Raw genomic sequence first — 13,813 nt, 5'->3', positions numbered from 1 at the left:
GATATATTTAGATAACAAATCTATAAAAATGTTTTTGAACACTAATATAAAGCTAATGATAGTGGTCCATGTGAACTTAATAATATTAAAATAATGCCAACATTTTTTTCTACAGTTAAATACCACATAAAGGCATATTATTTAGTGCGCTTGCAAAAAATACCGTTTTTGATCTGAAAACCGGCATGCAAAGATCTGCTTCCAATCTTTGATTTTTATAAGCAAATACACCAGACAGTGATTCGTCCAGTTAAATAACAATGAAAGGCTAAACTTAAGTTCTATATACTTGATCTATATTTATCTTATTTAACTATAAAGCTTGATCATAGAATAAAGTACAGTATTTTCTCCCAATATCAAATTGCTGGTAGATTGAAAAATATCATCTAAGAGAATAGTTAAAATTGTAACTATTTTTTTTGCCTATCTGCAATATTTTTAATAATTAAATATCTTAGACATCAAAAAGCTATAAATATTATTGTGACATGTTACAAGAATATGTTATTGAATTTAAAGAAACTGATACATGATCATAATCAAAAAAATGATTGTTTCTTAAGAGAAGTAAGTTCCCCTTTAAAAAAATATATAGCCTCAATACACATTGTCACAGGGTATGCCTACATCCTAGATGTGTCTAAACATGAAAAAACAGACTATTTAAATGTAAAATGAAATCAAAGCCTTTTTAGCATAGTCAAAATAAAAAGTCCTAATTTAGTTTATTTGTTTTTATTGTTTTCTCCACTCAATCGACAGGTGGCACGAATTGGTCAGATTTACCAATTGATTTGGTATTGGGCAGTGTCAGGCAGCATGGTATTCACCAGTAAGAAGAAAGAAAACCACATCAGATATCATATGGCATGAGAACATTATAGTGAGTTCTCTTACCCAGTCATTCCTTTTTTTGGAAAAGTCTTTGGATTTTGACTAAGTGATGCAGGGTGAAATGCATAGAAAGTTAAGGTCAATGGCTTGAGTAGTTTCTAGAGTTTGTAATTGTTGTTGAATTTTGCTATAGGGAGCAGAGGATCTCACTAGAGCAAAACATACTGGGACCTTTTTTTTTTTTCTTCAAAAAGACAAACTCAATTCTGAAATCATGATTTTTGAATCTCATAAAAATAGAAAAAAATTAAAACTTGAAACAATTGTTGAAATGTGCTGATATAAGTCATAAAAACAATAACTAGAATGTATATTTTAAGAGACCTGTTACAATTTGAAATGTATGTCAGGTTTCTACGTTCATCTTTCTAATAGCGATAATGCATCCGAGTGACTTTTTGATAAGTAATTATCTCAAAATGATTTCCTCCATCCATTTACTTCGGAACAGTCATTCAGGATTCACCAGGTCCCAATCCCACCAAGATCTATTACTAAGTTAAGTCATTTCTTAACTAAATATGAAACAGTTAAAAAAAGTAGTAAAACATTTGGCAATCAAAGGGAAGAGTGTTTTTAACTTTAAAATATGCCTTGTAAGTTCTCAGTTCCATAAAGCTGAGTGTTCTTTTTAAAGAACATATAGGATTTAGACTTTATTTTTCTCCTCTCTTTTGAGCCAAATGTGAAGAACACACACCATATACTCAGTATAAGCCTGTTTACACTTGAAAGATTTGTTCTGAATGTCCAGTGGGAACCTGGAAATCGTAATAATTTGTAGTATCGATTGAGTGAAGCTATGCAGCTGAGGCCTCCGGTGAATAGACAGGAATAGACATTTTATTGATTAACTTTTACAGTCATATTTTCAAGACTCCGCTGCAACATAATTTTCACTTCCCAGCTTTGTGTTGTTGCATCATGAAACTTGGATTCTTCTCTCTTAACATTTACCCACTTGAGGAAAAAAGTATGGACATGTCTTGCCAGGGTTGTGATCTACAGAGATGCAAAAGTTTCCGGAAAATGATTTCTCTTAAGTGCTATTCTGCTGCAAACAGTAGAAAGGACCTAGTTGGTTATCAGAGTTTTGGGGAAAATCATTATAGCAACTATTGGGTAATTAAACTTCTTTCCTCATTCTTTTCATGTTTAGGCATCCTAATTTTCCTGCCCTAACTTCCTGCATATAAGTATTAAAATGGATTATCTTGTGATGGTGTTGTTTTTATTTTATTATTATCACTTTCTATCTTTTTTAATGTGAGTAGCAGAAGAAAAATAATTGTACCAATAGTCTATAATTTAGTCTGAAATGAAAATTATTAAATACTAAATCATTTTGGCCAGCAATTTCAAAGTATGAATATGTGGACATATACCTATTGAACATATGTGATATTCCCTAGCCCTGTGAGAGTTTTTAAAAATCATTTAAGTAAAAAAATGCTGTGTTTGCACAGGTGAACATAGGGCAGATATTCTGTATATAATCATATGTTTATTTACTTCAGGTTCTTCACTGCTTGAATTTTTGATCATTGGAGCAAACTGCAGATTTTATACTTTACATAGGTGGAAAAATATTCCAGTGTAATTTTATGTAAGAGATGGTGACAGAGATATTTAGATATTAGATTGGATTTGGAAAAGGCATTTTTAAAAAGAAGTTTGCATCAAATCCTTTTTTAGCTCACATCTGCATTTCTTGTATTTATGATGTTGAAAAATCATGTTAGAATAAGTTGATCCAAAGATAAAATTCAAGAGGTTCATATGACTACCTCAGCCCAGAAGATATAAAATGTAACTAAATTAGACCCAAAATTTAGCAAGTTCTAATAGTTGTGTGTGATAATTCATATTCTGTGACACTGATGCCTTATGTAGTTAAGTTTAAGAGTTTATTTTTATTTAATGTTATTGATAATTACTATGGAATTTTGGTTCTAAACTTTATAGATTTGATTTTAAAAAGTATGCAAAGCCCATTAATCTTCCAATTACTGCACTTTTAGTCCAAAATTAAAAGTTGTGTAACCAGTAGTGAGAGTATGAAACTGATGCTTTTCTTATTACACTGAATATTAAATATTTAAATGATATTCAACAAGTTTATAGTTTTTTTTCCTATTGATTTCAAAGATTATTGAGAATTAGCTTTGGTTTTTCTTCTATGATGCTTTAATATCTTCTGTAGCAAGTTTTATAAATATGTTTATGTGCAATATATATGTAAAAACAGTGCTTCTTGAAGTTCCATGGTTACACAATTATTATAGCACATTAACATGTTTTAAGATTTTTTAATTATTTGCATGTAAATAACTATGTTTTTCTTCTAATGGAGTAGGTCTTTATTTATAATGAAAAGGTGTTTGAATAAAATATCTAGGGATTAATTCTTTCCTTCTTCACACTAAAAGAATGAATAAAATAATGTATAAAGAATACACATTATTTTTATAACACACGTGACTCTTAGAAGACTCTTACCTGCGTAATCAAACATGTGTTTTAAACTTCTTTACCAAAATAAGGAATGCAATTAAGACAGATCAAGTCATAAACATAAAATACAAAAAAGTCTGAATTGAGATTGATTTCAACATAATCCTGTAGAGGAATCCCCACTTATTGATCATTTTAAAGCCCATGCATAGCACTTAGAAAGATAAAGTAAGCAAGGTCAGATAATCAAAGCATTTAAATAGTAAAAACAGCAACTGCCACTGTAGACTGCTAAAATAAATCCATAATACAAATTGCTTTAGCAAAAAGTGGATGAGCAGCTGATCTTCCTATTGAACTCTGATGCCGTTCAGTGACCACACTGGGAAAAGGATTGGGAGAAATGCCTTAAAGATCAATATTGAGTGAGATGTAGCAGGGATTCATTTTGAACATGAAAGCATTACAGGTGTGAGAGTATAGACATCTTTAGGACATGTCATCAAGTGGAGATTGTTTAATACACTTAAAAAATGCCATCTATGTCTGATAGTGCCAAACAACGGTCACAGAAATGCTTTCTTAGCTGTTTCAAGAAATTGTTTGAACAGAGTTTAAAACTGTTTCTCGGGTTTGAAAGTATAGAAAGCTGACTCTATGCTAAAATAGCAAGGCAACTACTCACCAAAGTAAGTTACTGTCTCTCTGTAAATATATTCTATGTATGTCACTAATCCGTATTTGGGATATCAAATAATTATGGGCTTGTAGTCTGCGTCCTGTGTGGAGGTATGAAAATTAATTATAGAACGGGTGCGGAAGAGACATTTTTGGAGTTGTAGGGGAGTGGAGTATTCTTGTTGTGAGTCCATTTTTGAAACTTGTTGCAATTTGAGGAGTCCTCTTTTTAATGAGTGTTTGAGCTCCACTGGCTAATTATCTTCTTGGCTCTAGTGAACTCCAATAGGAGTTTTCAGTATATAGATGCATGGCCAACAGAATTAGGTTTAACATATTTAATTACTTTTCCTGTAAAATTTGAGTTTAACTTCTACTTAGTGAGATATCTTCATGGCTATAATGAAGTTTTGTGGCAACCTGAATATAATTTAGCATAAGTACATGCAGTTTTACTGTATTTTGGAATAAAGTGGTTCTTCAGTCAAAATGGACAATAATGTGATTTATTTACTCACACCTTTTCTCAGGTTCCCATAGGTGTCATCTTGATGTCATTACGTTTTCATAGCTTCTAAACCCATCTGCATGTTCACTGCGTGAATAGTGATGTCTTGATAAGTACATCAGTGGAGTTTTCTGCTCATATTTTTTCACCAGGTATTTTTTAAACTCCCTTATTTATCTATTTAATTTTTTAAAAGATTTATTTGTTTCTATGAGAGCACACATGAGAGAGAGAGAGAGAGAGCACACACACACACACACACACACACACACACACACATACGCACACACACACAGGGAGAGGGAGAAGGAGAAGCAGACTCCCCACTGAGTCGGGAGCCTGATGTAAGGCTCCATTCCAGGATCCTGGGATGACCTGAGCCAAAGGCAGTTGCTTAATTGACTGAGCCACCCAGGCACCCCTCCGTCAGGTATTTCTGAGGGAAGATAACCATAACCTCCTAATACTTTGACAGTAGTATTTAGAACTTTACAATATTACTGGTTGATTTTATTTCGTTTACAAAGACATTTCAATATTGAACTTCTCCATTAAATGACATAAAACATTGACTCATTTAAATCTTGTTTTTTTTCCTAACACAGAAAAGAAAGAACCCAAATGAAGATTGGTTACATTTAAGACAGTTTTCCATATCAAAATGAAACATAGAATGAAGCTCGAGGCTTAAAAGTTGCATAACTCAAGCTTAGTTTTTTCCACTCCCTTCTTTCCATAATGAATAGTTATTTACAACTATTGTAGTCTCCATGTTTGCTGCATGAATTGCTGATGGCAGCGATTTCAATGGTGAAATTGTGAAATAATATTCATAGTTGTCAGAAAAAGGTCATTCTATTTGCATTCATTAGGAACCTGGAGGACCGTGCAGTGTGTGTTTCCTTTGGGATGTTATAGCTATTGATTTATACACAGCTGTAGGAAAAATTAATTAGGATTATATTTCACTTATTACTGCGGGCTGTGTAATAAGAAAGAAAAACATTTTTTGTTAGAAAGTTGAACAGAAAAACCTAAATAGAATAATTGTTTCTTAAATCACAACTACTTTATCATATAATTTTTCCTCTATAATCCGGTTAAAGGCTTAGTGCATTTATGGAAATTGAATTAGCACTTTGAAAAACGAGTGTTTTAGGACATATCCTATATTAATAACGATCATCTAAATTAAGCAAAAAAGACATTTTTCCCTTGTTAATTGAAACTTTCTTTTCTCTAAGCTAAGGCAATGTGTATTTGTCCACTGTAGTTTGCAGGTATTGACAATCTTTTCCAAAGAGTTCAATTAAACACCAAACAGGGACCAAAATCAGGTAGATTGTCAAGGTGAAGGAATAGATTCCAGAAATGAAAGTTTTAGTAGTAAAACAAGAGAGAAAAAAGTTCACTTATTTTTTTATATTCTCAGCCTAAGAAACTATGGGTTCTTCTCTAATTAGGTTCTTTTGTAAATTTAATACTTCAAATAAACTAAAATGTGACATTGACAATATTCTCCCTTTGTGTGATAGTACTGGATTTCAAATTGTTTTAAAATATATATATTTGGGTTTTTTTCTATGAACACCATGCATACTCTAAGTGAAAAAATATTGAATTCAGTTCTCCACGTTGTTTATATGTGACACATGTTTGAGATTAATCAAATTGTAGTCACTTCTAATTAATAGCAGAAAATAATTTCGAAATGGGGCAGAAACAGATGACAAAGGATAGTTTGTGTGTGTTCAAGACATACTTTATGAATGGAAACACATGCCTATTGTGACATTCCTAACTTGAAATTTTATTAACTCCCCTATTGTCTTTCAGATATGTAGCATTTTAAGAAACCCACTGCCTGGCATGTGGTGGATGTATAGAATCAGTATTTAGAGAAAAACAAAATCATAGAGGGCTCTTTTGATGCTCCTATAAAATCTGAAACTAAAGTGTTAAAATCCATTTGCAGTATTGGAAATTTTTAGGCTTTATTAAAGGAGTTTATGGAAAGGTCAACAGTGAAACTGAATATAAATATAGGCTGCTTCTGTACATTTTATCAAAAATATTATCTAAAAAATAATGACTAGGATTAAAATTACATTACTTCCTTCTCCAAAACTTTCAACTATGTTACCTATGACAATAAGAATCTATTCCGGGGCGCCTGGGTGGCTCAGTGGGTTAAGCCACTGCCTTCGGCTCAGGTCATGATCTCAGGGTCCTGGGATCGAGGCCTGCATTGGGCTCTCTGCTCAGCAGGGAGCCTGCTTCCCTCTCTCTCTCTCTCTGCCTGCCTCTCCATCTACTTGTGATCTCTCTCTGTCAAATAAATAAATAAAATCTTTAAAAAAAAAAAAGAATCTATTCCGTAATGTATGGAGTAGAATATAATTTGGGTAAACATTTTGTCCTCTGCTTGTCTGCTTTGAATACTTGGGGGACCCTTTAAGAGAAAGAAGTTTTATCTTGACTAATATGGAATTTTGCCTTTTCAGAGTGATAAGCAATATTTTCCATCTTGGCACATTTTGTATTCTGTTGTAAAAATTATATGAGGTAATTATAGTGAGATTCATTGCAAGCCCTTGGCTTTTGTGGTGCATCTAGCTTGTCCAGTTTGTTTTTAGAATAATGCTGTGTGATGTTAATAATGAGGCAACTAACTAAGAATTGTATTAAAAGTCATGGAGGTCTAGTCTAAATTTTTGAATGACTTTCTTAAGTAAAACGAAATATAGAACTGTATTGCTTAGGAAAACTTATTGATCGAGCTATATACTGGTCCACATTGTATTGAAAAGCTAATGTTTTAAAGGCACTGTTTCTTTAGATGGTGGGGGACACAAGAAATAGCTAAGATGTGGTTCTTTACTCTGAAGCACTCATCAGCTAGCAGGGGAAAAGTTCCTGGAAAGAGATGTTGACAAAACTAGGTTATATGTGATGTGTCCATTAAATGTAATGGAAAATTAGCATATTATAGAAACAATTACCCCTTAAGGGATAATTAAAGGGACACTAATGGGTAACTGTATTTTCAAAATGTGTAAATATTTGAGAAGGTATTTTATGGGCAAAAAGACTAAGAAGAGAGAACATTGAGAAAGCATATTTTTCGTCTAGAAAAGGGTGTCTTTTATGTTGTGGAGTATATTTAGGTGTATAGAAGAGCAGGGTGGGGGTCTCAATGCCTAGTTTTGGGAATTTATAATTTGTTTAGAAATAAATGGGGAGATTATGAGAAGCCGAGAGAAGCAATACCCAAATCTCTCACTCTTTTATTTTAACAATTCATATGACTATTCTTAATCATTCTCAAATATTGATGTCTTAGCCTCCCTGTGGCTGCCTCCCCACTCAATTCAGACTCAATTATGTTATATACTCTGTGCCCACACGGGTAATATTTACTCAGAGTAATACTTACTCTGTTATGGTGTGTTTTTCTTATTTTGCTATATGAATTCTTATATCGCTATATGAATAAAGGCCCATTTCCCCCACTGGGTGGCTTTGTGTTCAATAACCTTCCTGGATCACTGTAGGCACTACCATATTTTAACTAATTTTGATTAAATTAGGAATAGATAAAGAGAATGAATTTAGCTCTGTGTCTGGTCCAATATATTATCCATCATCTTGCGAAACATGGTCAGTTGCTGGGCTGACCCCTACCATCAGGTGAGAATATCAAAATGGACCTTTATCCAAATGTAGCACCAAACTTTAACCCTTAGCTTGTGTATTGTTTCAGACAACCCATCCAAGACTGAGGGGGAAAAAGGGATAAAATGGAAGCTTTCTTGAAATAGATGAGACGGGGTTGCTACATAATAAAAAAATAAGAAATAATATGTGAGTAGTAAGGAAAGGATACTCAGTTTTACTTTCAATGTATGGTGGTGTGGCCTGGATATTTGTGTCCCCCTCAAATTCATATGTTGAAATATTAACCCCCAAAGTGATGATATTAATATGTGGGGTCTTTGGGAGATGATTAGGTCACAAAAGGTGGAACTTTCATGAATGGGATTAGTGCCTTTGTACAAGGAGCTGAGGAAGCTTCCTTGTCTCTTCAACTATGTGAGGACATAGATAAAAACTGTGTATACTCCAGGAAGTGAGTCTTTCACCAGACACACAATCTGTTCCTTGATCTTTCATTTCTCAGCCTATAGAATGGTGAGAAATAAATTGTTGTCATTTATAAACCACCCAGTTTATGGTATTTTGTTATAGCAGGCCAAATGGACTGAGACGCGGGAAAACAGAAGGAAAAAAGAATAGTAAATTAAAAGAAGTGATGAAGGACTAGGTCCTTCTGCCATATAGACATGAATTGAGGATGGACAGAAGATGAAGAGCTAGTGGACATGGAAGATACAAGAAAGAAAGTAGATAATTGATAGGGCAAAAAATCAGATGATATACAGATGCTTATGACTTGCAAATATAGACCACTATAGAATGTGGGTGAGTGATACATAAAGATGTAGAGAAAATGTGAGGGCATGTTTAGAAAATGAGAACAGTTTTTGAGACACAATCATCTGATGGAATGAGTATGATGGAGGTTTAGAGAACGATGAGCAGGACTGTCAAAAACTGTTGAAATCATTGAGCACTGAGTAGAATTTAAGGGAGTATATATTAATGTTTACTTAAGGAAATTTAGACACACAAGATACAAAGATTTTATGGGGCAAGGATTACTGGGTTTAAGTGAATCCTGAAACGCCAGTTCATTCATTTAATGAATGACTATTTAATAGCCATTTAATGAATGGCTATTTCCTTAGGTCCTATGGCATGCCTAGCACTAATCAACACCTTAGGTATAAACAGTGAATAAAATAAGTCCCTGTGCTCAAGGAGGTTATATTCTAGTGGGAAGTTAGATGACAAAAAGGCTGATATATAAATAAATAAATATATATATATATATATATATAGAGAGAGAGAGAGAGAGAGATCTATATCTATACTATATCTATATCTATATCTATATTTATATCTATCTATCTCAAGATTATACAGTGTAGTTTGTATCCTTCATGGATTTTTTAGTTTTCTTCATCACATTAAAGGAGACTTGAATATTAGGGATGTGGAAATACTTGAATGGCACAGCTTCCTCCAGTTCTGGAAATATCCTCTGCCCAGGCATGTATCCCTTTGGGTTTTTGATTTACCTGCTTTCTGAAGACTGGAAAAGGTGATATTTTAAGGCTTGCTTGTACTAAAAGCCTTGAAAACTTTATAGCAATGACTGACAAATTATTAAAATACATGCCCAAATCACATTTTCACTTGTATTTGCAGACATCTTTAGTTTTTCTCTTCTTTTAAATTAGGCGCAACTTTTAAAATCAGGTCCAGATCTTTCTTCTTTTCATTTTTCTCTTTATCCTTGTTCTCATGGCTTCACTTACAGAGACAGATCCAAAGTTTTAGACTCTGGGGGCTATCTTAAATACATGCCAAGTATCCCTTTTTCCTCATACTTCTTTTGCTCCTGGTAAAGTTAACCTAATTTTTCCATTAAGATTATTCTAAATTTTATCATTATTGCCACTGACTCTCTCTGTTTTCCTGAAGGCCTGAACCACCTTCCTTATGCTTCGTTTATATAACACTCAACCAGGGGTAGAATCAAACCATCAGTGACTGGCCTGTTTCTGGATTATTCTTGATTTGAATCAAGGCAACAGATAAGCCAAGGTCGGTCTACCACCATTAATTAGAAATCTCAAAGGAGCTCAGAAGAATCCATTCAGAAACCACTTAAGATTTCAAATAATTATTTTCAAAGAATAAAATGGCAAATACAAATCTTAGAAAAATCTTTGGACTTACTTATTAACAGTAAATGTTTCTATAGCATGGTGCCTAGCCAACATATCTAATTAGTTGCTAATATACCTATTGCTAATGGGGAATAATTTGGTTTTGATTGTTTGTTTTGTGTTTGCTTTATTCCACTCACACTAAAACCTGATTTTTTTTTTTTTATGGTCTCAGAGACTTTCCCATTTTGTCCAATAAGTCTCTGTAACCATTCAAATCCTTCAAATGGAAGTGAAAGTCAAACTCAATCATAACTGAATACCTTCATAAAGAGCATCCAAAAAGTCTTGCTTCTTTAAAATAGAGGCTGGAGCCCTCAAGAATGAGCGAGGAAAATGTGTACCATGTAAAGTTGAAAATGTGAACTTTAATTAGGAGAAAATTTTGGGGTGCCCTAGAGTGGATCCAAATATGGAAATAAGAAATATAATGAAAACTCTTGGATAACCACATTTTTTTTGGCTGCAGTTGTATCTAATTTAAGCCTGAACTAAGGTAAAATTATTCAAAATTACTTAATGGGAATTCAAAATGCCATTATAGTTAATGAAAATACTTGCCATTTTTTTGAGCACTGAGTATATACTAACATCTATATTTATTGTCTTACATCCATTATTGTATTTAGTCTTCATCTCAGTTGATTAAAATTAATATTATTGCTATTAATTTCAGGTAAGGAAACTCAAGGCTTAAAGATTAAAGAATTTGTTGGTATATCCATACCTGAGACTTAACCTCCTATGTAATTATACCTTGAAATTTATATTTTCAACCATTAAATAAACTATATTAATTTGAAACTACAAATATGCAGTTTAGTTGCAACTTAGTTGGTAGGTGGAGAAGATGTAGAATATTTATTTAAATAGGAGCTTCCAGAGTCAAAGACTTCGTTTCAGCAACTGTGGGCTATACCAATAAGCACATGATATTGCTGCAATTATACTTTATAAATGTAAAGAAAAACAAACAATGAAATACTATAAAAGTAAGCTTTAAACACAAATAGAAATTCTAGCATGTCTACTATAAGATACTGTAGGGAAAAAAAAAAAAAAAGCCTTAACAACAGATTAACCAATTCTTTCCTGGACCAGAATATGATTCAGTTTAAAATGTTTTGAACCATAATGCTGGAGTAGTCCCACTTGCTCAGGATATTTTCAAACAATAACTATTATTACACACATACATATATACTATATATAACACAATGTAATTTTATTTTATTTTTTTTAAAGATTTTATTTTTTATTTATTTGACAGAGAGAGATCACAAGTAGACAGAGAGGCAGGCAGAGAGAGAGAGAGAGAGAGAGGGAAGCAGGCTCCCTGCTGAGCAGAGAGCCCGATCCGGGACTCGATCCCAGGACCCTGAGATCATGACCTGAGCTGAAGGCAGCGGCTTAACCCACTGAGCCACCCAGGCGCCCCACAATGTAATTTTAATTATAGAACCCAAGAAATATGAATTTCACCTTGACACTGGAAATGGTTCTATTATGTATTTACTTGGTGTTTAACAGAACTTAGACTCTCTGATACTTTGAGAAAAATTCTGAAGATTTACTCTCTCAAGGTTTATCTGATTTTCTTAAGGTACTCACAAATATATTTGCAAAACATAAAATATACATTGATGCATTGGTGTCCTAAATCCAAAAAGGGTTTGGGAAGACTTAAAATTACAACACGCTTTTTTTCAATAGAAATAAATGACAAAAAACCCAACCAAACAAAAATAAGGCTAAAGTGGGAAGAAGCACAGTGGTTTCAGGAGTGAGTCTAGCTGTGGAAATCATTGCAATTGTGCACCTAACATCAGCAAATTAGCACTGAGGCCAAAATGCAATGTGCCTGATGATTGAATTAAGGATGCTAGAATTTCACTTGTGAGAAGGGACCCAAGATAAAACTGGAATATCCAGATGACAAGGACAGAAAGAAGAGAAATTCATTCCATTCCACTATGCTGGCAAAAAGGGGTGAAGTTCCTGGGGGACACACCTTGTTTGGGGAAAGGAACATACTACCACTGACCAAAGGGAACAGAAACAGGATGTGAACGTTGGGAATAATTGTGCTAGATGATCAACCTTTATTATTTTGGAGACAACAAGTATGCAGGGGTTTATTTTCATGATGCTTGTCAGAGAACCATGCTACCTTTATGCCTTTACAAGGTTGGGTTAATTTGCTTGTCTAAAAGAATCTTCAGGAAAACTAGCTTTTACTCCCAGGCTATGCACTTGAATAAACATACATTGCTTTGCCCAGATATATTTTCCTTCTAACAAATTATCCAGGATTTCTTGTCTGATGTCTTACTGTGAATAGCATTTTATTGAGAAACAAAAAGAAATTTGTGAAATCCCTCTGTAGGAATGAATGGATTAGTTGTTATTCATGACAGCTCCCCTGCTCCGACCTTCAGGATGCTTTATGCTGAGAAAGACAAGCATGTTAGCCTGCTGTGGCAGAGACAAGACATTTTGGGAGAGCAGTACTTTCTCTGGGACTGCTTTTATTTTTTTTTCCCCTGATGGATCTGGAATTATAACTCCACTGTTAAATTCAACTATCTATGTTTAGACAAGGAAAAAAGGAACAACAGTGCAATGCCCAGAGTTAAAGGGAACATAAACTAACATTTAAGAAATAAATAGGTACAAAAAGAAGAAAAGGAGGGAATAAGGCTAAAAAAATGCAATGAGGATGTCAACTTACATTTTTTTTTTTTGCATTTTAACTTCACATATACACTTTTATTTTATGGTATTTGTAATATTTTTATAAAAATTTTAATCTCTAGTATTCTTATAGAAATTTTAATTTGTAGTATTCTTACAGAAAATTACTATGTATCAATGATTTAGACTTGCAGGAGCTTCCATCCATTTTTTTTTAAATTATGAAGTAATCAAAATAGAGAAATTCTGTGAACTATCTCACGTCTGGTGGTGGATCTGAAACAGGAAACTGATTCTCTGATGAATCTCAACGATTTTAAAATGAAGTCCAAATTTTACAAAACTGCCTTTACCAAAGGATTTTGTATTTCCACTGCACTTGGCTTAGTATGAATCTGAGGGTTGAGGTTCAGTAGATAAGCAGCAAGAATGTATAGTGCAAACCAATTCTTACCCTTAGGTGAACATTTCAAATGTGTTATTCTATGCTTGAGGTTAAACGAAATTTTTGCTCATGCAAGAAATAAATTCTGCTTAGGTAAAATGTAGCATATTATTTTCCCTCTTATAATTAATAAGTGGCCTTGAGGAATCAAAATCGCTGAGTGGTATGATAAAGCACTTGCTAATGGAGATGCATTTATCCAAAGAAATATTTGTTTTTTTCCGGAAATGAAAATCTCTTCAGCTAAATTGTATCATGTACTCAGTTCCACAGTAACACTCA

General features: G+C 33.3%; 1 long non-coding RNA gene across 1 annotated transcript in view; it reads left to right on the top strand.

Annotated features, from left to right (window-relative positions):
- LOC125098426 (uncharacterized) overlaps nucleotides 1–13,813 on the top strand; it is a 28,016-nt gene that overhangs the window by 1,566 nt on the left and 12,637 nt on the right. The gene's annotated exons all lie outside the window — the stretch shown is intronic.

Source organism: Lutra lutra, chromosome 4 (genome assembly GCF_902655055.1).
Source record: "Lutra lutra chromosome 4, mLutLut1.2, whole genome shotgun sequence".
NCBI lineage: Eukaryota > Metazoa > Chordata > Mammalia > Carnivora > Mustelidae > Lutra > Lutra lutra.
The sequence above is the reverse complement of the archived record's forward strand: the minus strand, read 5'-3'. Positions and strand labels throughout refer to the sequence as shown.